The 27,504-nt window shown below is 40.9% G+C and overlaps 1 long non-coding RNA gene across 2 annotated transcripts; it reads right to left on the minus strand.

Moving 5' to 3' along the window:
* Positions 1–65: 65 nt before the first annotated feature.
* Positions 66–12,800, minus strand: LOC309350435. Of its 2 annotated transcripts, XR_014160367.1 has the most exons (3): positions 12,330–12,800; positions 6,500–6,688; positions 66–267 (listed from the first exon to the last, which is right to left on the minus strand). It is a non-coding gene; the product is annotated as an uncharacterized lncRNA (long non-coding RNA). The 2 variants fall into 2 exon arrangements; XR_014160368.1 differs by lacking the exons at positions 6,500–6,688; positions 12,330–12,800 and adding an exon at positions 2,184–5,033.
* Positions 12,801–27,504: the final 14,704 nt, after the last annotated feature.

A 27,504-nucleotide genomic window follows, 5' to 3' on the forward strand; every position in this document is an offset into this window, starting at 1 on the left:
ACAAGAAACAAACACATACACACAATCCTGACATTCCACAAAGTGGATGCATCACTAATTAAAAGTGTAATTGACAAATGCTTTAAAAAAAGTTTATTTAAGAATATAAGATGCTATGCCCATTTAGTTCAGCATCACGTTCTCATAATGGTCCACCGTATGCTGGTGGGAAGACCACCAGCAGGACATGAGGACCATAGCAATCTTCTGACTGGTGCTCAGAGGCATGCAGCCTCTTGATACTGGAGGTAGTACAACTCATAGACTCTGAAAGAAAAAGAACACAAAGTCCTTCAGTGGAGTTTTCTTTGATAATTTTTCACTAAACCAATGATAGTCAATTTGTTGCTCTCTAGCAATTGTGGACTATAACTCCTATCATCCATGACCACTGGCCATGTTGGCTGGAGCTGGACACCACTACCCTTTGACTACCCCTGCACTGATTATTCTAAGGCTGGCCACTCCTCCATAGAGGCAGCATTCAGGAGGAACCTTTCTAATACCCTAGAGATGGCCAATTCCAAAGGGAAATTCTGGTTTACCATAAATTAACAACCCTGCAAGTACTCCCAGGACAACTTACACACTTGGGCTTAGGTGGTGGCCGGCTTCTTTCATTAAGTTCTAACCTGTTATCATTGTATTTGTGGCAGAGTCTGGTTTGATGTTCCGTTATTGTCCTCTCTATTTCATTAAATAATGCTGGAGGTCGAAGGTATGCTCCCAGATGTAGTTTAAGGCAAGGATGCCTTTGGCATAGTCAAAGTTTTTCCCGCTCTCTGCCATGAGAAGGTCACCTTCATGAATTAGAATTTATTGCAAATCAAAATGCCCTTTTTTCACTTGGTCTTTTAATTTCAAATGTAGGAGAAGCAAACAAGGGCACTTTTCCCTCCTCCTCCCCCACCGTCTTACAACTCAGTAGTTAATGCAGTATTGAGTGTTAAGTGACACATTAAGTGTCACTTTCCCTGTTTCTTGTTAGTTCTGCTCATGTGACATTCATCTTTCAGGCAATTGAGGTGATGGTTAACCCTTGGTTATGTCTCGGGTTACAAAAAAACTGAGCCCAGAGACTTTGCATGACATGAACTCTTATCATCACCCTTCAGCGACAAAAGAACACAGGAAGGGAACAGCCACCTAGAATGACAGAGATAGAGAGAAGCCCAGATACTCCCAGTTCCCACCACAGATTCTATCTGAAGTAGGTGAGACTACATTCCTGTGCCTCGTGATCTGGCTCTGGCATGAGATTAGCTACCCTGAGATCAGCAACGCACCAACAGTATGGGGGAGAGGAAGGAGGCAAAGTGAAAACCTGGATGCATTTAATGTTTTGGGAAATGGCTAACATGGAGAGACAACTGAGTGAACTGCTTTGATGCATATTTCCTTTCAAAGAGATTTATAGTGTGTGAAGTTCTGAGGCCACACCAGAGACTGCAGCTGAAAGAAGCCAGGGAAAAGACTAGGTTTGCCTGAACTGAAATGAAGCATTTTTAAAGGGGGGCATATCTATGGAACATAGGACACACTGTTTCTTTTGTCCCTTTGAGGACCAGTTCTCCAAAACGCTTTAAGTAGCTCTGTGGTTATAACTGTGATCGAGGAAGAAGTACATCACCAGCTGTGATCATGTTTACAGTCACTGTGCCTCCGCAATATTTCGTGCAAACAAGGCAGCTGAAAAATGTGCCATGATCAATGCCCGAAAACAGCACCTGTCAGTGTGGGCAGATGTGCTGATGAGAATCCTTCCTTCATAGGACTGCATCCATGGGAGACTGCGTACTTTTGTACTCCAAATCTTTCATAATTTTAAACACAACTACAGCTTCTTTACAAACTTAACACTGAATATAATCTCTTGGGTACATGAAGGCTTGTCATATAACAATTTTGTAGCAGCAACGGGATAACTTCCCACTTTAATTGATTCCTTTAAAAGAGCATTGGTCCAGCACAGTTAATGGGATAATTGGTAACATGATATTTTATGCATTCTTTCATTCATTTCTTTTCTTTTTAAAAATATCCTGCCAGTAAGAATTGCTTTCAGGGCAGCCAACAACACATGATAAAGCAATTAGTAACATAAAATCAAAAGCAGTAAATAGTAGGATTAGAAACAGCAAGATTTGAAACAGATAAGCTAAAACCACAAGATAAAAACTCACCCCAGCCAACATTTAGGAAAGTGCCTTATAGAAGTCACAGACTATTGGCCCATCTAATGTAGGTTTTATCTGCACTGGCTGGGAGAATCTCAGCAGGATTTCAAACAGGGTTCTTTCCCCAGCCCTACATGAAGATGAACCTGAGTTCTTCTGTGTGCAAAGGGATGGGTTCTGCCACTGAGTTAGGGCCTGGGAAAATAAAACTGTTTCCTGATGCTGAAGAGACTTGAGTAGGTGCCACCAAGCAAGCATCACAACTGTCAAATGGGTGTTGGAAAGAGCAGCACTGTGTGAGAGAATGCCTTGCTTCATAAGACAAACCAATGAATGCTTAAGTGCAGAGGCTTCACATTTTTATTCAAAGAAAACTGTATTTTATTATGTGGCAGGGCCCTGCTACAGCTTTGGAGTGCTGTATTTCTTACGTGCTGCCCGCAAGTACTCGAGTGGTACAAAAGGGAAAGTGTTCATTCAGGAAAAAACTGAATAAAATTAAGAAACGAGTCCACTGTGGAAAGAACTAACTAAATAAACGGTGCTCAGTTTGTTCATGTGACATTGACATATCTGTGGGTGATATTCCAAGTTAGTCATACAGGAGCCCCAATGAAATTGACAGACAGGTAATTTAAGTCCATTGATTTCACAGGGTTTGCTCTGAGTCTGACTAACATTGGATACCACACTATAGTTATATACTGAGAGAAAGGGAGGTATAAATTCCCTTTGGATTCTGAACAGTGGAAATATGTCTGCACTATTTGCAAAAATCCAAAGATCAAAAATCAGTAGGCAGAGACTGCGGACTTTCCGCAAAGAAGGTTCTTGAATAATGGGATTGTTTTTCTTCTCTGAGGAAAGAGGCTGTGTGTTTTCAAATCCACAATCTCATTTCCAGTTTAAACAGCTGTTCAAACACAACTGGAGGAAAATTTGAAGCAGGTACTGTAGCAGCATTCTGTCAGGATTAACAGGTTACTGTGGACCTTGATCACTTTTAACTCTCTCAGTTCTATTTTTCCAATAAACTGAACAGACAAATATTGCAGCCTGAAATATATCTGTTTGGGAACAGAATAATTTAAAAGTTGCAGTAACCATAAGTGGAGTGATACATTCAGGTGTCAGGGTTGGGAGTTTTTACCTTTGTTTTCTGTGTCACATGCATGCCACAAATTGTAAATATAACATATGAGAATAAAGAAGCCTCAATCCATTAGTGATCATAATATCAATATACATATGAAGCAGGGATTTTGTGGAATGGGTCATCTTTCGTGTCCAGTAATCATCTTGTTCTGGCAGTCCTTCTGTATCAACATAGGAATTTGCCAATATTCCAAGTCAAACCATTGTCCCATTTAGCTCAGTATTAGCCACCTCTCCATGGTTTCAGCAAGATTTCCAGGGATTGAACCTGGAACCTTTCTTTGGGTTCAGAACCATGCATAGTCCAACGAGTGTTGCCCTTTTAATATCTCTGAATGCATGGTCAGGTTGTTCTCTAACCACTTGTACTGAACCTGGATTCCCCCAATCAATCTAATCCAATCCAAATAACTTTATTGAACTAGCCATTGGCCATGGCAAATCTGAATCAAAAATAAATACAAGCAAAAGGGGTGTAGTGCCACAAATAATGGTCTCTATTTAGATCTCTGTGTCTCCCTTGCAGTTCACTGCTATATGTCCAGGGTTTTCTTTCTGATCTTTTTGGCTGCCAAAGCAAAAAGAGTGACTTTATGAGTCACTGAAGCATTTACATCACTAAGAAGCCATAGGGCCTTCTCTGCTGGGGAGAGACATATTTCCTGTACGGATGGTCAGGTGAGAAATTGCCTCCTGGGTCCAATGTATAGTGGGCAATATAGCAAATAGTGCAAGATGTCTTCCACTTGCAGTTGCCCACATACACAGAGTCTGTCTTTGTATGGTACCCTGTTATATCGTCCATCTAAGACGGTAAAAGGCATAGCTTGAAAATGCAGCTCAGTAAAAGCGAATCTAAGTGAGGCTGGCTGGAGATTTGACAGGTAGCTGGCTCTAAAATGGACTGTTTTTAGAAAGAGGAACCAAGGAGGAGTGCAGTGTAGGCACTCTTTCTCCTGTCAATAACTCCTTCAGTGGTGGGAAGGAATGTGATGAAAATTCCTGCCCTTTTATATCTTGGTGCTTAATGGCCAGTGGAGAGCTCCGCAGGGAAACTGGGTCTTGTGATCATTCTTCTCACTTTCCTTTAAAACTGATTCATGTTAGTGAATGCCACAACTACCAGAGGCTAGCAACATTATTCTCCTCCTCTGCAAGAAATTAAAAAAGGGATCTACTACACCAACTCAGTCAGGATATGGCAGCAGTTTGAAAGCACACTGCCCTCAAAGGACCTTCTGAATTTCATTGTGAAGCCCAAGTCAAGGGTCAAGCAAAACCAGCTTGTGGTGGCCTGAGGTGTGAAAGTTAGCTGAGAGACCAAGGCAAAGATGTGTTTGAAGCAGCACCTCACCTGCATTGCACAGCAATGAAAAAATGAGAGTTCACATTCCTCTTCTTTTTCCTCTTTCTGGAAATGGAGATGATTTCAACAAGGCCTGATAATGCATTTTCAACTCCTTTGTTTTTATATGTGAGTTCGTGTAATAGCTTTCATTATTATTTTTAGTCTTTTCCATGTACACTCAAGTCAAGGCCTGCAATATGTATTTACTTCCTTGTTTTTTTTTTGTTTTGAACTAGGTGCTCATTAAAGCAGGAGAGGATATATTAAGTCTACCTTTAGGACTACAAGGACGCCATTTCGTTCTCCATCAAATTGGCTGTCGTGGTTCAAAAGCTTTCTATGAAAAAGAAGGAGGACCCAAAACCAATTCAGAACAGGGCCAGGCTGGACTTGTGCAGCTCCTGTGTTTGCTCCAAATGGTTGTGGTAACAGACTTTGCTTTTTGAAAAAAGCAAAGCTAGATAATGCAGCTGGCCTTGGTTGATCTTTCTCCACCCACTATCCCTCCTTGATAACATTTTGAGAAAAACCAGAACCACAAAAATATACTTTCCCCCTGAAGCAAAAAAAAAAAAAAATGCATCACAGATGGCTCCTTGGGTTTATATATTCTCTTTCTGATTTGCTGTAGGTGAATCCACAGCTGTTGTTGATTTTGTGACTAAATTGATAAGCACAGCTCAAGCTCCATTCAAGAAGTTAGAAAATATATACACATTACATTGCCTTGGCTTTTTTTACATACATAAGAATAGATCCCTTGCCCCTCATGAATGCATTTTATATCTGAGGCTGAATCTTTTAGGGTACCCATCTGGGGGGGAAAAAGGAATGATTTCATTATGTTTTATGTTCATCTACTAGGATGATTTACAAAAGTACTTAAATCATTCTTCATTTTCCTAATTAGAAAATGTTCTCTTACCAATTCATCATTCAAGAAGTCTTTGCTGAAAATAAGTCTGTGATTGTTTTGGTGATGTAGTATATTCCTGATAGAACACTTTGTTCTGTCTTGCTATTTTCTACATGGTTCATTGGAAGGCTCTCTCAATCTTGACTACAGAAAAATATAAACCAGGCTTCCAGAACTGTGTCATCCTATTGATGGTTGAGATTGTGCCTGGGATAATGTGCTTCCTGTTGTCCAGCACTGCAGTGTGTAAAACTGCACAATAGCCACGCAGGACCTGCCCTATAAAAGTGAGGCAATTGTTTCAAAAGACTGATAATTCAGGTACAGCTGGCTATTCCGCCACATGGCCTCTTTTGGGCCACCTAATCTGGCCTTGCTGCTTCAGGTGTGCTGGAGGATGCTATCCCATCACCAGCATTGAACTAAGACTTGCTGTCTGTCCAGTCCACCTCTGTACATGATACTGACGGGGACCATGATCTTGTCCTTTGTCTCAGGCTGCAAAATGTGAAGCCAAACCAAGCAGCAGATGAATCGTGGTGGCATTTGGAACCAGGATGTGGTAGCCAGCAGGGAGTGTAGTGACTTGGCAGTTATCAAAGGCCTTTGCCCAGTTTACAGCCTATCCTCAAATATGATAGGAAATGGGCATGCTGCTCATGTTCCACATTTCTCAATGATTTAGGCATAATTGTAGTAAATTCATGTTCTTCAAGATGCCTTGCAGAAGGTCAAAATCCTAGAGTTTCCCAGTGCTTCCTTGATCTCTTTTCACTGCCTGGCCCACTGAGGACGAACCATGTGGTCACTGTGCAGAAAGACAGTGTGACAGACTTTCTCAATGGATGAGTCATAAGAGCAAATGGTCTTTTCCGTAACTGCATCACACTTCACTTCACTTACCTCCTTGTGTGTCTCATATTGCATTTCCACTCAATCATCCTTTCAGCTGCTTCTTTTTACATCTTCATTTTCATCACGCTTAGGTAGTCTGAAAGGTTTCAGTATTGTTCTAACTGGAGCTCATGCAGAAGCATGTTAATAAAGCCCCCGCCACTGCCTGACAAGGTACACGAAGTGGAACAGTTTGGTCTGCAGCACCAATGAAAACAGATGGAAGAAACAGGGCTGTGTGTGATGTAAGATGTATCCAAATGTGGAGGATCTTGCCCATTTATCATAGGAGACTGCTGACAAACAAGAGACAGTAATGAATGTGCCTCTTGAGATGCAATTTGGATCTCCTGTATCCGAGGAAAATCTATCCGTTGGCATGTTAGTGGCGAATAGCTGCCTTGCTTAATTGATTTCCAACTGTACCATATTAGAGGGCAGCGACAGTGAAAAACATACCACTGAATTAACTGTGCTTCTCATGCTAACTGCTGAACAGTCCATTGCAAGGGCCCTTTTTAATGGTATGCAGTGACTAGGCCAGGTTTCAGAGGCAGTATATCTATGGATAGCAGCTTCTGAGAGCAACCCCAGTAAGGATTAAGAGCCTGTGGGCTTCTCAGAAGCATCTTATTGGCCACTGCAGAAAACATGACACTGGACTGGATGGGTGCAGTGGATGTGATCCAGCAGGGACCTTTTTGTGTTCGTTATCTGAACTGGATGTGTTATTTGCTCATGAGAATTCACATGAGCTACGCGCTCAGCGGCTCTTTGAACAATGTATGTGAATGGGGTTCTTTTTTGTATTTTTTTTAAATAAAAAAATCATGTTGGATTGAAATGCAATTCAGACAATAATTTGCATGTTATGAAACCTCAGCACTTGCTGGTCTGCAAGTGCCCATCATGTTGTGAAACAGCAGGAAAAAAACAGCCTTATGACTCTCAAGTGTTCTGTGTTAACACACAATTTATGCATACTTTTTTTAAAAAAAAAAAATGTGCATTTATAGTGCAAAGCAATTTGGCCATACTTCTCTTTGATTCAGTAGGCTCATAAAATACAGCATGAATCTTGAATGTCATTTGTATTTGTTTAGAGTAGTGGAAGAGATCTCATATTTCTCAAACACATATTTGTCAAACTAATTGTTGTTGGAAATAAATAATTCACCTTTTTGTCCCAGGCATACCATGTCAGGTCCAAGAGCTTTGGAGGTGGGGTGCTTTAGATGACCTTTGTATAATCATAATCATAATCACTTATTATTTATACCCTGCCCATCTGGTTGGGTTTCCTCAGCCACTCTCGGTGGCTCCCAGCAGAATATTAAAAGCACAATAAAACATCAAATATTAAAAACTTCCCTAAACAGGGCTGCCTTCAGATATCTACTAAATGTCAGATAGTTGTTTATTTCCTTGACATCTGAAGGTTGGGTGTTCCACAGGGTGGGCGCAACTACTGAGAAGGCCCTTTGCCTGGTTCCCTGTAACCTCACTTCTCGCAGGAAGAAAATCCCCAGAAGCCCTTGGAGCTGAACCTCAGTGTCCGGGCTGAACGATGGGGGTGAGACGCTCCTTCAGGTTACTGGGCGAAGCCCAGTAAGGGCTTTAAAGGTCAGCACCAATACTTTTAATTGTGCTTGGAAACATACTGGTACAGGTCTTTCAGGACCAGTGTTATGTGGTCCCGGCGGCCACTCCCAGTTACCTGTCTAGCTGCTGCATTCTGGATTAGTTTTAGTTTGGTGTTTCTTCCAACTATACAATTCTATGATTCCATCAGATGGTTACTCAAATGCAGACTCTTCCTGTGTGTTTTAGAAGCAGATACAGAAGAATACCATAACTGCTTTATTCTGTGATCTGTCAGAATGAGGTAACAATAATTGAATTTGAAGCCACTTTAGCAACTGGAAATGAATAAGACAATCAAGATGAATGCATACCAAAGTGATCCGAGCCCTGGGCATTATCATCAGCAATTCCCTGTTGTAACAGAAGGCTGCCATCTGGTTTCACATGACTTTTGCAGATCCCTGGCCCACCTTTTTCATTACTTTTACTAGAATACTAACTCCTGTTTAGCAGCCCATCCTTTATTCAAAGGAAGTTCAAAGGAATGTAACGCAAATGTTGCTAATCCTCTGGAACTCCTGAATAACTGGGTCAAGTTCATGGAATCACTCGTATAAGGGGCGCCAGGTACGCAAGGTGTCAATTAATAGAATGTGGGCTATCGGTAAAATAAACAGAAGAGCACGAAAACAGTAACTGAAATGGGAATTCTTTAGCTGAATTGAATGGCAGGAGTTAAGTATGAAAAATTAAAATGGGTGTCTGTTGCTGTTGGCATCCATCGGCCTTGAGTGGCAATGGAGTGCACTTCTGGGGGTGACGTCTTTGTTGTTGTTGTTGTTGTTGTTTAGTCATTTAGTTGTGTCCGACTCTTCATGACCCCATGGACCAGAGCATGCCAGGCACTCCTGTCTTCCACTGCCTCCCGCAGTTTAGTCAAACTCATGCTGGTAGCTTCGAGAACACTATCCAACCATCTCGTCCTCTGTCGTCCCCTTCTCCTTTCCCAACATCAGGGTCTTTTCCAGGGAGTCTTCTCTTCTCATGAGGTGGCCAAAGTATTGGAGCCTCAGCTTCACGATCTGTCCTTCCAGTGAGCACTCAGGGCTGATTTCCTCCAGAATAGATGTGTTTGATCTTCTTGCAGTCCATGGGACTCTCAAGAGTCTCCTCCAGCACCATAATTCAAAAGCATCAATTCTTCGGCGATCAGCCTTCTTTATGGTCCAGCTCTCACTTCCATACATCACTACTAGCCACTGCAATAGCAGCAATGCAGTGAGTGCAAGCCTGGGCAGGGTTTATGGAGGTCCTGGGCTGTACAGACAACACGACCCTCCCATTTGGCCTCACTGTTGAGGAATGGCTGCTGTCCTTGTTACTGCTTTACTGCATTACTGCCAAATTGTGGGAATTTTTACCATGGGCTGAACTGGAGGGAGCGTCAAGGAAAGCAATTTGGGAATCAGTTGGATAACAGTGCAAGTTACTATGATAGGTATTTACTGGCAAGCACCTTACTGACCTTTGCAGCCTTGTGATCTCTTTTCCATTGAGATATTTGGCCATATGTGGAGTGCAAATGTCACAGCCCTTAAGCATTTGTACAGATGCACCCATATTAAAGGGTAAAAAGGGACTATTGCGACAGCACTGCTCACTTGGTAAGAATCAATGGGGGTTGGTAAAGCAAAATGCAGAACTGAAATGAACTTTATGCTAGTAGCATGGAGGCCCGCTCAAACTGTGCCCTATTGCAGAATGCAACTATCTGAGAGAAGAACCTTTGCTTAGGGAAGTTTTTACTATCTGGTGTTTTATTCTGTTTTTAATCTGTTGGGAGTCGCCCAGAGTGGCTGGGCAAACCCAGCCTTATGGGCGGAGTATTAAGAATAATGATGATGATGATGATGATAATAATAATAATAATAATAATAATAATAATAATAATAATATAATGTAATAATAAAATAACAACAACAACAACTGGATGAGCCCATCTAATATGGCACAAAAGGGGAACGACACATTCCACATATTCATTAGCTCTTCCAATCTCAGACATATTGGCTGCCATCATTGTTCCACCCATCCTTTGTGGAGGGATAGTGGGCAAAACGACAGACATCACTTTCCAAATCACATGGAAAGAGTTCCTTTAGCAGGGGTGATCTTTATTCTTTGCTTAAGTTAAATCTGAGATATTTAGAGCTATAAGCCCCCAGACAAAAGGGTATTATTGAACATTCCTAGCTTCAAAAGGAATTCCTGGGATATTGGCTCCACAAGCTTCCTGGAGGGGATTTTGTACCATCCATGGCTTCATATCTATATGCTGCACATGTTTTGCTTTTCCCCCAAAACCAATATCACTCACTAGCAATGGTTCTATGATTATTATTTTAAAAAATGTGTTTACAACTAATATTATTATTACATCATTTTCATTTCTGAAAATTAGATCAAGTGTCTGAGCAACTTTTTTCCAGTCTATGCATTCATAAACATTGAAAGTCTGTTTCATGTAATAATTTTGCATTTATAGAATAGACACACTATATTTTTGTGGCATTTAACACACATGCAAATACCACCAAAAAGGCAGGATATAACTGGATCAGTGGCTGTAAGCAGCAGCTAATCTCACATCATGGAATTAAATTTAAATGGGCTTAAGTGTTTCAGAGGCCTACCAGACCTGTTTGTTCCATAGCAAAATGTCCTGCTCGAAAATATAAAGTCTTTTTTTAATTTTCCAGAACTGACAAATCCCTAACATTCTATTTACTTAAACATCTAGACATTCTTGGTTAGATAAACAGAAAAAAATGTAAAGCAGAAATAGATCTTGAATACAAATGTGTTCCCTGAGAAAAGCAGTGACTGTCTGAAAGTTTTAAGAATGTCTATCCCAAAAGTATGAAATGCCCACTTATGTTTTGATTGGGATGGGGGAGGTGGGGCTACAAAGAGACTATTAGCAAGAACGCACACATTGAATAGTTAGGTAAACAGACAACACCTTCAGCTTCATAGAACATCAGCCGCTGACTTTACTGGAGTCATAATTTGCCATGCTTTTGCCATACCTGAGTACAAGAACCACGTTTTTTGTAAAAGAAGTAAGAAATGAGACAGAAAATAGCATTCCTGTTTTTCCTATTAAAAGCAGTGTGTGTGTGTGTGTGTGTGTGTGTGTGTACACACACACACACACACACACACACACAGATGTCATCTGTTCTAATACAAGGTCCAAATTTATTTTGTATTCTACAGAGCAAGAAAACAACTTTTCTAGGCTACAGATTATAATTTTGTCGTAAAATACTATATAGCTATCCCTAAAGAAGCCGGGCACCACCTAGCAAAAGTTAAACACTGCAAAGTCCCATTGATGCACTTAACTTTACCACTGAAATCACTATCTTCAAGGTGCTCAGCTATGACTGGATTATGTCCTCCCCCTCTTTTTTTTTTTAAAAAAAACCCCACTTATGTGTGCAAGAGTAAGTCTGGCCTCCTCCTTCTGAACCCTAATGGCTTCCTTCTGGGTGAGGAAGCAGCACATTTGTAAAATTTGCACCTGTATAAATATCCTGTGTCCATGTGTGCAGAACCTTTCAACAACGAAAGCTGATTGGATTCAAGATGTGCTTTGAATGTTTTCTGCTGCCTTAGTGCAAAGTGACAAGTTTTGACAACGCCTGTGACTGGGAAGCAGGAACTGCAATGAAATTAAAAGCAATAATATATTATCACTAGCTTTAGGGGTTGTGGAAAGAGTGTTGTGGTGAAGAAAATGACACTCCACACCCACAAAATTATTTGAAGTAATATATTGCCTCTCTTCTCTCAATTCTGTGCACATCTGTCCTCAGCCGAGTTTATTGTGACTTACTCCCAAGTAAGTGTGTATAGGATTGCAGCCTGTATGTAGAATCAAATGTCAAGAATGATCTTGACCACTTGTGCAGCATTCTAGAGCATTCAAAGCACTTCAAATCATTGTAAGCATCTCAGCAAACAACACTACAAGATCATTAACTCTACAATCATCATTTTGAAATAATAATAATAATCCAGGCTGGTTTACAACAATATAAATGCATTCTAAATAAAAATTAATACATTCAAAACAGTAAATGCAACATCCACAGTAAGTCAGAATAATTACTAAAAGCTTGGCAAAATTGCTTGGGTGAAAAGGCAAGTCCTTAACAGGAGCAAAAAACACATCAAGTTTGGCACTTGCCTTGTTTCAGAGGGGAGATGATTCCAAAGGCTGGTTGCTGCACAGAAAATGCCCTTTCCTTGGTTTCTGCAAAATGAATTTCCGCAAGCTATGGAAAAATGAGGGCAGCCTTCTTTGAAATCTGAATGAGTAGGTAGCTTAGTATGGGGGAAAGTGCTCCCTCAGGTAACCGCATCCCAAGTTGCTTTGTTCATATTCCTTTTTAAAATTATTATTTAAATATATACCCCATCCTTCCTCCCAAAGGAGCCGAGGTTGGCAAACACACAAGCAATAAAACAGTTGAAACCCTTAAAAACAATTCTAATACAGATGCAGATTAAGAAAAATCTCTACTTAGAAAACTTGCTGCAAGGGGAAGGTCTTCAGTAGGTGCTGAAAAGGGAGCAGAGACACTGCCTTCTGATATTTTAACAGGAGGGAATTCCAAAGGGTAGGTGCTACAACCCGAAAGCCTTGATTCCTGTCTTGTGCAGAATGGACCTCTTGATAAAATACTACATGCAGTCTCTTATCCTATGGGCAGTCAGTGCAGCGGTTTCAGCAAGGAAGTGGCGTGCTTGTGATAAGTTGCACCACTCAACAACGTAGCGACTGAATTTTGCATCAGCTGAAATTTCTGGACCAGCTTCAAAGGAAGCTCCACACAGAGTGCATTAGGTCCAGTTTCAAGGTCACCAGTGCCTGGGGGTACTATGGCCAGAGACTCTCCCTGTCCAGAAACAGCTATAAGGTACTAAGCAAAGGCTAATAGGCACCCTTGGCCAATGCAGCTATCCGGTCCTCCAACAACACCCCACCCCAATATAAACCCGATCCTTCAGAAGGAATGCAGAGAAGCACCCAGAACAAGCAGACTGCTTAAGTCCTGGAATCAGGAAATGATCACAGAGCATCCATCTTGTCAACATGCAATGTTAGCCCTCATCCATCCCTCCACTGCTATCAGGCACTGATCCAGGAATTGCACAGCCACACCTGATTTAGATGTATGAGTGAAGTAGAGCTGGGTGCCATCAGCATATTGATGACACTATACTCTGAATCCCTTAATAGCTACTCTCAATGGCTTTAGCAAGATGTTACAGAGCATTGCAGACATAATGGGACCTTTTGTACCCCACAGTATAATTGCTAGGGGGCTGAGATGCAACCACCCAGTGCATTCCAGTACACTGTCCTCATTCCCCGAAGCCTGGGGAATTGAGAAAGGTGTCACAATTATAAGTGACATGGTTCTGACAAATGGCTTTGGTGATTTGATAAATGGACTCCATTCATAAAACCTTTGGAGCAACTGGAGTTGCAAATGGAACACCATGGCAAAAGTATAAATACTTTGCTTGGGAGATTCCTTTGTGGGTGTTTTGGTGGAAGGAAAACAATAGCAATTGGTGGAACAAAATGCTACCTGCTCATTCTAAATCCCCAGTCGTTCAGAAAATGCATCACATAGTGCCCCAAAAAACTCTTAAAACCACAAAAGTAGTTTCATATTATCAGTGTGGAACTGATGTCTTCATAGAAGCATGAAAGCACCTAAATCTTCATGCAGCACATAGTCAAACTATGGAATGCGTCCCCAAAGGAGGCAGTGATGGCCACCAACCTAGATGGCTTTAAAGGAAGATTAAAGAGTTTCATGGAGGAGAAGACCATCAATGGCTACTAGCCATGGTGGCTATTCTTTGCCTCCATGATCAGAGACAGTAATGCTTCTGAAAACCAGTTGCTGGAAACCACAGATGGGGCTCTTGTGCTCAAATCCTGCTTGTGGCATCTGGTTGGCCACCATGAGAAGAAGATGGACTAGATGGACCATTGGCCTGATTCAGCAGGTTCTTATGTTCTATTCCCAAATCCATGATTAGGCTATTGCAGAGTGGCCATTTTTTTCCTTCTTACAATCTTTCAACATTGGCTTTGCAAAGCAGATGTTTGTGAAAGCTGAATAATAGGTTACCGGTCTGGATTTACTGACCAGAAAATAATATGACAAGAGTTGATGTAGTTAAGGTGCAAAAGATACAGTTTCTTCTATAATGGCTAGGTTCTTCCTGGAATCTGACATGTATAAATGACACTAGTGCTCCACAGGGAATCAAATAGCTGAGCTGGTGCTTGCGATAATCTTTGGTTTACACAAGAGCTGGGAGGCTCTTTGAAATGATACCAGCCTGTAATCATGTTATCTAGTGCTGCATATTCATAAATCTCATTTGTGTTCTTTGCAAGGATGGAGAGATTTGTATATATTTTGGAGGCTCAGCACCCCCCCCCCAATGAAAATCCAGTTTCCTGATTTAATCTGATGGAACTGGAATGAAAGCCCTTTTCAAAGTCCTGATACATGCTATTCCTGTTTCAAGCACTGTGTGTTCATCGCATATGACCTTGCTTCCTGATGATCTGGCGCAATGCCTGGGCACACTTCAATGATCCACTGAATAGTTTGATTCTGCCATGTGGGAGACAATAAAAGAGCATTTGGCATCAATTATCCTTCCCTTACTTCCAGTAAAATTGAAGCACCAAACATTTTAAAAGATTGTATATAAAGTCTGGATTTCCATTAACCAGAAACAGTTGGTGTAAATAATATTTACACAAACTCTTTGATCAGCCCTAGGTAATATATGCTCTCTTTTTCTTATCATGTGACAGATAATTTTTACAAGTGCAAAAGCATTTCACACCTGCAAAGAATAAAAAAAATCTGGCAAATGAATTATAGAAACATTTCATATAGCATCACATTTGTGATGGGGGAGAGAGATAGCAACATGAATGTGGCTATATTGCTATATTAGACTACAATTCTGAAACATCAATCATTCAATCATTTTATTTGTACACCTGATTCCCAAAATTAAAACCATGCTCAAGGCAGCTTACAACATATAAAAAATTACATAATTACAAACATAACAAAAGTAGTCATAAACAACAAATAAAACAAAAGTACACAACCAAATCGAACAATTTCCATGTAAACTGTTTGTCCACAGACAGCTTTCCAGGTCATGTGGCCAGCACGACTAAACTGCTTCTGGTGCAACGGAACACCATGACGGAAACCAGAGTGCACAGAAATGCCGTTTACCTTCCTGCCGCAGCGGTACCTATTTATCTACTCGCACTGGCATGCTTTCGAACTACTAGGTTGTCAGAAGCTGGGACAGAGCCAATGGGAGCTCACCCCACTGCACCGATTCGAACCACCGACCTTCTGATCGGCAAGCCCAAGAGGCTCAGTGCTCTAAATCCAGTCGTCTAAACACAGACTATCACATATGACCCCAACCCTTTATGTTGCCTCCAGAAAACTAATGATAGTAACTACTGTAGTCAGGAGTAGAATTCTAACTACTAACTGTGGGTCCTAGAAGCATTAAGCACCCAAAGCAGAGATAAGCCAAACAACCAATTGATGTCCATGCCTGAAGGAAAGTGAGACAATAGCTTCCGATTAGCCACAAAAGTGGGTTCCTTTCTAGTCACATGGAATTGGAAATGTTACCAGGCCTTGAAGATCCAACCAGCCTCAAATGCTACAAGGTTAAAACAAGGGCAGATTTTCCAACAGATTAAGACACTGGAACAGAAAAAGTTTCCATGACTAATGTTTTATGTGCTGTGAGAACTTAATTTTAAAAAAGAAGAAGTTTGGAATATACCTACACCTGCAACTGATAACAGTTCCTGTGACATTCATGCTTTCGTCACCACCACCTCAAAAAGTCTTGTGCAGTCTAGAGTATGTGCTCAGCGCCTTTAAAGACTTTGTAAGCCCTCCATGAAAACAAGTGCATGTTAGAATACCTAAAAATGCCAAGGTGTTGAAAGGAAATACATAAATTCAGGGGCATATGCTCTCAACGTGGAGGGCTGCAGTACCAATTGGAGGATTCTACTGGCATGTGCACATTGTTTATATACGGTTAACATAGGATTGACTCAGAAATAGGCTAAGCTACTTCCTCCCAAATAACTTTGCATATTTTGAATCCAATCCAATTTGGACTGAGCCCAAGTTCTGAGTTCTTTTTTGTGCATTTTTTGTGGGGAGGAGATGCCTCTGTGAGTGGACTTGGGACTGCTGGATTTGGTTTCATCTGAAGCAGGATAGTAATTTAATTTTGCACGACGGTTCCTGAGACTGTAGAGGGGTTTTTTTGTCTTTGTTTGGCTACAATTGTATGCCACTATGAATCAATATGGCCGACTGAACCTTTCAAAACTTAGCATTCTCAAGCAATATATATAAATCTCTAGTCTGCTATATATATTTTGAAAATGTGTTTTCTCTGTTTGCTATACATTTGGAGAGCTCTTGAGATATCATAACCAATTTTTGAATGGTGGTTCCTGAGATCAAAGCAGAGTTGTTGTTGTTTTGCTCTGTGTCTGGAGACAACTGAACACCATTTTGAATCAAGATGGCAGCCAGAATCTTTCAAAGCAGCACCTGTTTTAACAATGGATTTCAAAACTGTACAGTACTGTTCTTTTGATTTCTTAGAATCACCAAGCAAAGTTGGGTGAAAGGCTCCTAGTATTAAATGAATGCTTGCATGCAGTCAATATGCTGAATACTTATTCAACAGTAAGCATGAGTTCAATGGGTCTTATTCCCAGGTAAATTTCCAAACTATGTTTATTTAACAAAAGGTGAATGCTGTAGTAGGTCTATGACCAGGCTATTAAAGATGTATGTTGCCATTGGACATGGAAGCTTGAGTTCTCGTCCTGAAATAACACATTTCATTAATCCCTAATTATGTTACCTTACCTAGAAACACCAGCTTTAAAGGTCATAAACTGATTGTGACATTTTTGGACACAGTAAACATTTAACAATAAACTGCCAAAGTTGATGGAATGGCTAATGGAATTGCATTGCAATGAGCAGTAATAAACCATTGTTCTGACTTTTCCAACATACTGCAGAAATGCTTGTGCAATATGTTTAGCAAGTTTACTGGAAATTGAAGTCAAGGTTCAGAAAGTACAAGCTATAAAGAAAAGAAAGGGCCCTAGGCTAGAACATGGAGCTACTGAATGCAACCTTACACAGACATTGTTTTGTGTGTTTCGCTACATGACTTGCTACAGCAGCTATCTATGTTTAAATAGAGCAGTGGTAAATATTCATTTAAATAAATGCTACTCAGAGATTATGTATCATTGATTTGACCGTTTGGCCTCCTGCTTACATTCCTTACGATGCCCACAGGCATTCAGAATTTTTGGTTATTGAAATAGGATTTATGCCATTAGCATTTAAAAAAATGTAATCTACCATAAATAAAGTACACAGTTTTAGAGAGACAAATGTCACATAGAAGTAATTTTGCAAAGGCAAACGATTCCCAGTAGGGATCATTTATCAAATTTGAGGACAGAATTTGTGAGTGCAGTCACTTTCTTTCTTTATTCACCCCCCATTGTTTTACCTAATCAATTCTTATCTAAAACATAAAACCTTTTGTGCCAATATGTAGTTTAAGATGAATGACAGATAGTATTTATCTCCTTTTATAACTATAGGCATGAGTGGAGTGCCGCAAATCCAACATTACTTACTAGAATTTTAAAAATCAGAGCCTCCTTCAGAAAGGAGGCTATCCATAAATTGTTGGCATCCATCAATCTTGAGAGACAATGGAGTGTGCCTTTGGGATGAAGTCAAACTGCAGTGTTAGCAGCACCAAAGTGATTTCCCCAGGGTGCAAGCCTAGGTAGTGTTATGGAGGTCCTGGACTGCCCAGACGACAAGACCACCCCCACCCCCAGTCGACTTCACTGATGTGGTCCAGAGGAAAGCATAGCAAGATGTCTGGCACCAGCTTGGCTGCAGAAGTTGCCAAAAGGAAGCCTATCTCTTGTAGTTTGAGGAGCAGAAATGAGAGAATGTGATGGACAAAAGAAAACATTTACATATTTGGTGTTCACATTTCATGGAGAGTCACATATTTTACATTCTGATGTTTTTCTTTAAAAAAAATGTTATAGATTTGTTAAGGGGGAGAAAAGCTACTTTATCACACTGCTCTGTCAGCAAGTGCATGTGGGGAAAATAAATTGGTCAAATGCTGCCTTTCAGACATTTATTCCCACTTCTAATCAGTAGTAGATCATAATCTCAGCTCCTAATGGAATTGAAAGCCATAATTGTAACAAGTCTGTAGTAGAACCACAGCGGAATTGTGGTTTTGTAAACTTAGCTTATTCCGGTGATAATTTAATATTACAGCTAATCCATCAAAAAATAATCTTGGGCGCTCTATAAAAAATGGCTGGTGGCAGTACAAATACTAACAAGTGCCAGCCAGAATTGCTTCTCAAAGGTGGAAGAATTACATGCTATTATGGGAGTGATAGAGAATTGTGGAGGACAAAATTGCCAGCAGAATCCATCAGCTTTTGCAGTCCTTTTTTCATTTTTGTGCTGTTTGTTTTATTTATTCTAGTTCGTTTTTCACAATGTTAATTTAAAACGATGAATAGATAGTAATACTCACATTCTGTCCTAAAGACAAAAACAAAACAAAACTATTACATGAACAAGATTATTGGAAATATATTTCAAGTGTGTATTTATTTGTAATTCATGTAATATTAATCTGAGTCTAGCTGTTACAGCACATTCATGCTTTCAGTGCCATAATTTGTAAAAATCTATTATATTAACTTTTTCATATACCTCCAGGCTGCTAAGATATATGCAAAGCCCTAATATGTGATCCCCACCTTGCAAATGCCTCCGCAACGGGGAGACAATATTTATATGTAGAGGTTGATGTGACAGCTTTGCTGAATATGGCCTATCTTTTTCTTGAAATCTTTATACTGTAACCCTGTTTTCATAGGCTGCACTGATTGGCAAAAACTATCCCAGTGGCATACTATTTGCTAACTTGACAGACGACCAAACCTTTCTCTTTTCCGGTTTCTGACTGGGAACATATTTATTAACCACCCTTTAAAACTTAATAAAATACGGATAGCCAAAAGGAGATTATAGCAACAATGAAGCTGAAATGGATGGATACATTTGTGCAAAAGTGGGCAGGGGAGGGATAGCAAATAGCAACTGCTATTTATTCAAAAGCCAACATTCTGGTGTGCATATGGGGATGCTTAGGCACATGTGAAACATGAAAAAAGACTGCCCTCACATATATAAAGGTAAGGTACCCCTGAACGTTAGGTCCAGTCGCGAACGACTCTGGGGTTGCGGTGCTCATCTTGCTCTATAAGCTGAGGGAGCCAGCGTTTGTCCGCAGACAGCTTCTGGGTCATGTGGCCAGCATGACTAAGCCACTTCTAGCGAACCAGAGCAGTGCACAGAAATGCTGTTTACCTTCCCACCGGAGCGGTACCTATTTATCTACTTGCACTTTGACGTGCTTTTGAACTGCTAGGTGGGCAGGAGCTGGGACCAAACAACGGGAGCAAACCCCATTGCAGGGATTCAAACCACTGACCTTCTGATCGGCAAGCCCTAGGCTCTGTAGACCACAGTGCCACCTGCATCCCTTGCTCTCACACCTATACCAAGTTGGAAAAATGAAGAAATAGTAAGTTTATCACCCATCCTCTACTCTCTCTCCCTACCTCCGTATGAAAAAAGAGAGAGGTTGCATGTTCTTTTGTATTTCATGAAAATCTTTAATTTATTTATTTTTTAATTGCCCTATTACCGGTATCTCAACTACATTACGTCATGCTTAGTAGGCATTTGATAGGAATGAACTTGCTGAGCCTTTAATATCACTCCTCAGCTCATCACAACAATCTATTCGTATTTTCCATATATTTAAAAACAGCCCTGATGCATTAGGCCAAAGGCCCATCTAACCAGCTTCTTGTTCTTGCAGAGGCCAGTTAGATGCCTACAAAAAGCCTCCAAGCAGGAGTCCCCACTTGTGGTTCCCAGCAACTGGCTGCCTTTGAGAGGGGAGGAAAAACATTGTCATAGCTCTATCCTCCATGAATCTGTCTAATTCTCTTTTGAAGCCATCCAAGTTGGTGGCCAACTCTACATCTTATGGGAATGAACTCCATGGTTTGACTATGTGCTCTGTGAAGAAGTACTTTCTTCTGCAATCAAATAATGTGTCTGTTAGAAGGAAAACATTTATTTTTAGAGAAAAATGTATTAGCCAAGCAGAAATATCTAACTATTAAACTGTTGGCTAATTCCCCTTGCAGTGGAATGCAGACTTGGGACATTAAGGGGGTACTAAGGTCTAAACCACAGAGCCTAGGGCTTGCCGATCAGAAGTCTGGTGGTTCGAATCCCCGCGACAGGGTGAGCTCCATGCTCCTGCCAACTTAGCAGTTCGAAAGCATGTCAAAGTGCAAGTACAGTGGTGCCCCGCAAGACGAAAAGAATCCGTTCCGCGATTCTCTTCGTCTAGCGGTATTTTCGTCTTGCGAAGCAAGCTCATTGACGGCTTAGCGGATTAGCGCTATTAGCGGCTTAGCAGCTTTTAGCGGCTTATCAGCTTAGTGGATAAGCGGATAAGCGGCTTAGAAAAAGGGGGGAAAGGGGGGAAAAAGTCGGAAAAACTCGCAAGACATTTCATATTGCGAAGCAAGCCCATAGGGAAATTTCTTTTGCGAAGTGCCTCCAAAACGGAAAACCCTTTCGTCTAGCGGGTTTTTCATCTTGCGAGGCATTCGTCTTGCGGGGCACCACTGTAGATAAATAGTTACCGCTCTGGTGGGAAGGTAAACGGCATTTCCGTGCGCTGCTCTGATTCGCCAGAAGCTGCTTAGTCATGCTGGCCACACGACCCAGAAGCTGTACGCCGGCTCCCTCAGCCAGTAAAGCAAGATGAGCGTCACAACCCCAGAGTCGGCCACGACTGGACCTAATGGTCAGGGGTCCCTTTACCTTTACCTAAGGATGTGAAATAATATAAAAACAGTATAAAAGGATGATGGACATACTTTACAGAAAGAGAAAAACATGGTTCAGACTCCCCTGAAAAACATGGTTCAAATTCCTGAAGCTAATGTGCAACATCTGCTAAAAGGTGAAAAATTGAATTTATAGCAAACTACACTGAAAAATATGCGCTGTTGCTATCATCATCTTTGTAAGAAGGATGGTCAATGCATCACCAGTGGACTAAATGAATGGTATCCATGAAAGGAAAAAAGGACATTGACAAAAAAGAGGTACATTCAGAAAGGGAAACTGGCTAACGTTATTTGAAGGCAATGGGCGGGGGGAACCCTGAAATAAAATATCTGAGAAACATTTTGGTCTTGTGGTCCTTTACCTACTTTTATTAGATCCTTTAAATGTAAGATATTGCACTTGCTTAAATATCCTTAAAACTGCCATTAAAGTGGTTAAATGCATAACAGATGCACAGGTTAGCCCTGCCGCTCATGGAGCTATATTAGCCACACAAAATTGTCAGCAAACTTTTCACAAGCACAATTTTCACCTGCTCATGTGGCTTCCACCTGTGCGGATTGCTGGCACACCCCAGTAAGGTCATTCGACCTGCAGGCTCGCCTTGCTGCTCAGGAAGGTATTTCCCCTCATTCCACCTTTTACAGAGTATTCTCTGAGTGTCCAAAATCATTCAATGGCACTTACCTATATAAAGTGAGCTGTGCTGTGATAAAAATACAGGTCTAACAGAAATCTATCTGGACATTTAGTTAATACAAGAAAGACCTTCTAAGCATTTTCACAGCCAGTCTCCGGTCCTAACATGTTTTACATTACAGCTCACAATGTTAACACTTGGCCAATGCGCCACGAACCTCCCAATGCATACGAATTACAGAAACATCTGGGTTAAATAGCTTCATGCCAATCCACTGAGAAAATTCACAGAGGATCCAGGACTCCTAAAAGAAATTGCTCGTGTTATATAGAAGATAGCAGGCTACATGCTTAGGGTCATAAACCCATTCATGGACACATAGGAACCATTTTGATTTACAACAGTCTACAGTGCATTCGGTATTAATGGAAGATCTGAGTCCCTTTATATAGCCCTTGAGTTTGAGGAAGGGTATGGAACCTCTCTTGGTCATAACAAGCCACATGTGTGGGCAGCCCACAAGGATCAACTCCATCCAATTTCATGTGGAGCTACTTAGCAAGTACTTTCAATTAAGAAAGTGGAGAGTAGCTTTTATACATCAGTGGTACCCAACAGAGCAGTGTTGAAGTGAAAAGACCCAAGAACTATGAGTGCCAGTCATTTGTTTTTTCCAGCAACATAATATATTATCTGTACTGTACATTCAGCTGGCTTAAACATTACTCCATTTCCCTTTAAAAATTATTTCATTATTTAACAACCCCTGCTTTTATGAAACTTGTAAACCTTTCGCTGATTCAATGTACCTGTGTGCAGTTAATTATGCTGTTGAAGGCCTCCTCCTTCACTGCTTACTTAGAGCAGGTGGCTTATACCGCAGATCAGCCTTCGTCAACCTGGTCCGCGCTCCTCCCCCCCCCCAATTATTTGGACTCTGGCTCCCATCAGCCCCAGCCATCACGGCAGTGTATCGGGGCACCAGCCTAGCAAAAGCTGCCATCCATTCTGGAAGAAATAACAGGTGAAAATGGGGCGTGGAATTTCATCCGCCTATAAAAACATGGGAATTTTTTAAAAAGACTGGAATTAGTCTGGGGAAATCTGCCACCTAAAACTAACACTAGAGAAATGGAAATTATGCGTGTAAGTGGAGCCAAAGTTTCAATGCTTACATTTCCACTGTGGTGCATTGTGACTTGTGCTAATTAAAAGGGGCAGCAGAGGCCAGCCAAAATGGCAATAAACTCCTTTTATATGTAGTATAAAATCCTACTCATGTTCCTTGGAAAAAGTGACCTTTTCACAAAATAAAATAAAAAGTCAGTATATCATAAATCTTTCAGTGTGCTATAGATATGTTACTGTGCGCCTTTCAATAATATAGGGTGCAACCTTTAAACCACTGCTGCTATAATGAATGATTAAATGAATGATTAAAATGAATGGAGGCTGTGCTGCAGAAATGGATGTTGAATTGGGCCTGGATGAAGCAGAGAGGAAACAGGACCAGGCTCGAAGAATTTTCAACAGAGGTTATTCAGAGCCAGAATACAGTTATCAGGATTGGAACCAAAACCAAATAAGTTTTTTTAGCCCAAATAGGGGAACTATGGACCCAAAGGATTTCAAATGGCAGGTACACACCATTCATTTAAAACACAGTCAATGCACATTTCAAGCATTTCCCCCAAAAAATGTAGCGCTGGAGGAAAGCTTTGATTTAGTGCACATTTCAAGCCATATCTATCAAACCTGCAGTTTGAAAAACATTATGTGAACCACATAATGTTCTAGAATTTTTCAATGCAGTTCTCCAACCAATGATTAAAAAAAAAAATAGGGGAAAGTATGCATAAAAATGAAGATATTAGTGAAAATATAATAGGAAAAAGTCATTATATTAGAGAATATTCCTTGCAAAAATGCATGCACGTGAGTTAAAACTATAATATCAGAATTCACGTACAAAGCCTGCTAGAGTAAAAGGAAGTTCCAAATAAGCACTGTTAAGTTCAACTGGAAGGAGCGTTTCTGCCCTCAACTGGCAGGGAGTTCCACAGATACTGAATTTGTGGCTTCTTGTGCATACGGTCCATGAATCTGAACCATGGCAGATTACTAACGGTGACAATCCTAGATACATCGTTGATAGAGCAACCAGATCAGGTGTTCCCTGATGTATCACCCAAGTTGTTAATAGAAGAATATGAATACAAAAATTAACACAATAATATAATCATAGTGAAGCTTTCCAGACATCCTACTGAAGGATGAATATAAACTAAAGGCAGCTCTTGATCAGAGCTAAGCCTCAGCCTCAGAAATTAGCTTGAGCTACAAAGGAACATGCAAAGTAATACTAATATTAAAAAGTTTTTCTGAGCATGTACAGTGCGTTCCGCTTAACTACCAAGCAGCCAATCCTGACTGGTTTCCATGCTCCTAGGAGTAGGGGTGTATGTGTAAAGTTGAGACCTAGCTTTTCCATTTTTAGAAATTACTCTCTAAAAACTGCACACACCATCTAGCACATGCAAATGGCTCAAATCCACGATCAGTTTGTTCCAGAAAAGTCTTGACAAAGTCAGCAGGGACTGGTCCAAAATCAGTTTGCAAATTGCACTCCAAATCCAGTTTCTCAGATAAGTGAAAGCCAGGTTTCTTCTACTTCAGTGGTCATTATTTTTGTGACCCAGTTTCATCACTCAAGGCTTGACTGCTTCAGTATTTGGAAGTTGGGGCAGTAATAAATGACCTCCTCTAAATCTGAGGCAATGTTGGGGTCTGTATGCATCAGTTGCACTGCATGAATGTTGGCAAGAATATCGAAAGCATTGCTAAGTGTTTTAAATACCCAGTTGGATGTACTGAAACTGCACAGTATTGCCTCTTTCTCTCATTTAAGTCATAATAAATACATACTCTTTGCCAAAGGGGATGCTTGCAGATCAAGGCAAGGAAAATAATGTATCTGTCCTTTTTAATGTCCAGCCATCCATGGGAAGCTATGCCAAGTTAAACTTTCTAATGTGTTCTTTGCCAAATAAGGTCTGTTATTTAAGTATTACAACAGTGTCCTGGGAGGGACTCCTGTTTTGAAGCGTACTCTGCTGAGTCTTTAGTAGCTAACAACTCAGAGCCTATACAACAGAATCAGTCAGAGAAAGCTGCAGTCAGTATCATTCCTATGTAATTTTTATTCCAATAAAGCATATTTCTTTGAGAGTGTCACGATGAGGCAGTTGACTTCGCATTGCAAAAACCCTGCCATTTTGACACATGTTTATTAGGATGCAGGACTGTGTCTATTTGTTTTTTTAATTCTTTTTGCTTCCACTACCAAAATCAGTGGGGTCGTGGGGAAATCAGAAATTTACTTGTGAGAACTGGATTAGGCTCCCAAACTGTGGGTTAGCCACTGCTTATCTAAAGCCTTCTCAGTGGCAGTGCCCCAGCAATGCCCAAATGCAGGAAAATCACTGGTTCCCTCCCTACTGATTTGTAAGCAGAAGGTGAGCTGCTCCCTCAAAAAACTTTTAACCAAGTTAGCTTTTAAACTGGAGTATTTGACCTTGTTCTTCTTTGTTTTGATATGACATGGCATTTTCTCAATTTTATTCCTTGTTCTGTTGCTTTGTGCTTTATTGTATATGTTAAGTTGTGGGTGAACATATCAGACGACACAGCGATTCTTCAAACAGCTCTTGTTTATTCACAGGCCAGGGCAGAACTGAACTGAAGGGTTCAGTCAGCCTGCTTATATAGAGCTCCAGTACCATGTAACTGTAACAACTTTCTAAAACTATCCAATCACTGAACGTCACTTTCAATCCCTTATTTGCATAACTATCTACAGTATCCCCCTGCTGGCCCAGGGTGAGAACTTCAGTACATAACATAAACCATTTGGTGATGTGCTATAGAAAAATAAAAAATAAAATGGTGGGGCATATAAACATAGTACTCCACAGTGCATCATTTCCCTTCAGTAGGTTTTGGTTTGATCAGAAGCAAATGGCACTATTCACTTCTGATCAAACCAACAAACGTTGCAGTGAGCTATCACATTTATTACACACAAACAATCCATTATCCTAAAATGTCTCAGATTGGCTGTGCAACTTCAAACCTTTTGAATAATGTCATGAGCTGCTCTCATGGTGGAGCTTTTATAGCTGCCTCCTGATGTTCTGGACCTTACCTCCCATCAGTCCCAGCCAGCAAAGCTGTGATCTAATCTAGGAAGGATGACAACCAGCAACTCATGATGTGAACACCGGCCGAACACTGAAGAAGGAGGGCAACTAGTTGCATAACAGACTTTCCAATTCCCACGGTCTCTGAAGATATGGGCCGGTTGTGCACCAGCCAGAATGAAATCCGTTGTATATAATAGTAATTCCAAGCAGCAGAGAATTGAGCTTTGTCAGGGAATAGATCAGAAAATTGGCCAAATTGGAGAGCTAATGTTAAACAACTTGCCTGTTGCGTGTTCAGACCTAGAGACCTCCCCCCTAAATAAATTCACACATGACTCAAATTTTAGTTTTGGTTTTTGGCAGAATTTAGGCCACAACTTTATTGATTACAGAAAGTGAGTGGCTGCATAGACTCTGGTTCGACTAGCTCCCTGCACTCTTGCAGGCAGCATTGACCCAGGGCACCAGCATAGGTCAGCCAAGGGTAAACACCTGGGAAGGTGAAAAGCTGGGGACTATGTTCACCACCCAGATGCCCCCCTGGACTTAGGTATGGGTACAACCCTCTCTCAGGGGTTGACCAAACCAGTTGAGTCCCTGGATTCCTTTAACAGAATACACTTCACATAGGGATAGTGAGACCGTTCCCCCATCCCTATTACCTGAACCAGTGCCTATCCACAACCTTACAAGTTGTGACAATTTGCTACGTGACAGACGAAACCCAAATGGCAACAGCCAATCAGCCAAGTGGGGAAATTCCTACCGTGCTCCTGTCCCATCGACAGACGACACATGACGGTATAGTAAGACCAATCGCACAAAGCCCTAAAATTAGGGGGGTGGGCGGGTGTTCCGAATGCACAAGCTGAAAGAGGAAGCTCTGGGTCACATGCATGGGTATAAATAGGTCCCTCAATCCATTTGGACTGCACCCCATTGGTCAGATTGAACCCAACATCGAGGGACCTACCAATCAGGTGTTGTGGCAAACCAATCCAACCCACCCACAACACAGGAGGTCAGTCTCCAGGTCTCACCACAACACGTGTCCTCTTTTAGGGAGGACACGATTTCTGTACTGAAAGTAGCCACAATGGATAAATAAGAGAGGTGAGATCTACACTGACGTATTCCTCCGAAATAAAAGAAAACTAGCATTGGCCTGACATTTCAGAGAGACTTCATCCTTGGCTCTTATTGTACACAAACACAATAGATTTTAAATATCCAAGATTTTGGTTCAGTGTATTACCAACTAGATTGTATTTTTTTTTTCAAGGGGTGAGTTTTATTTAGTCTTAAGATAATCATGTTACAGATAAAGGATACCATGCTGGACTTGGTAGGAAGAATACCAATTTGATTGAAAGGTTAAGAGTCTAATAACCCTTCCTT

Source organism: Podarcis erhardii (assembly GCF_964252035.2).
Source record: "Podarcis erhardii genome assembly, chromosome: 9".
Taxonomy (NCBI): domain Eukaryota; kingdom Metazoa; phylum Chordata; class Lepidosauria; order Squamata; family Lacertidae; genus Podarcis; species Podarcis erhardii.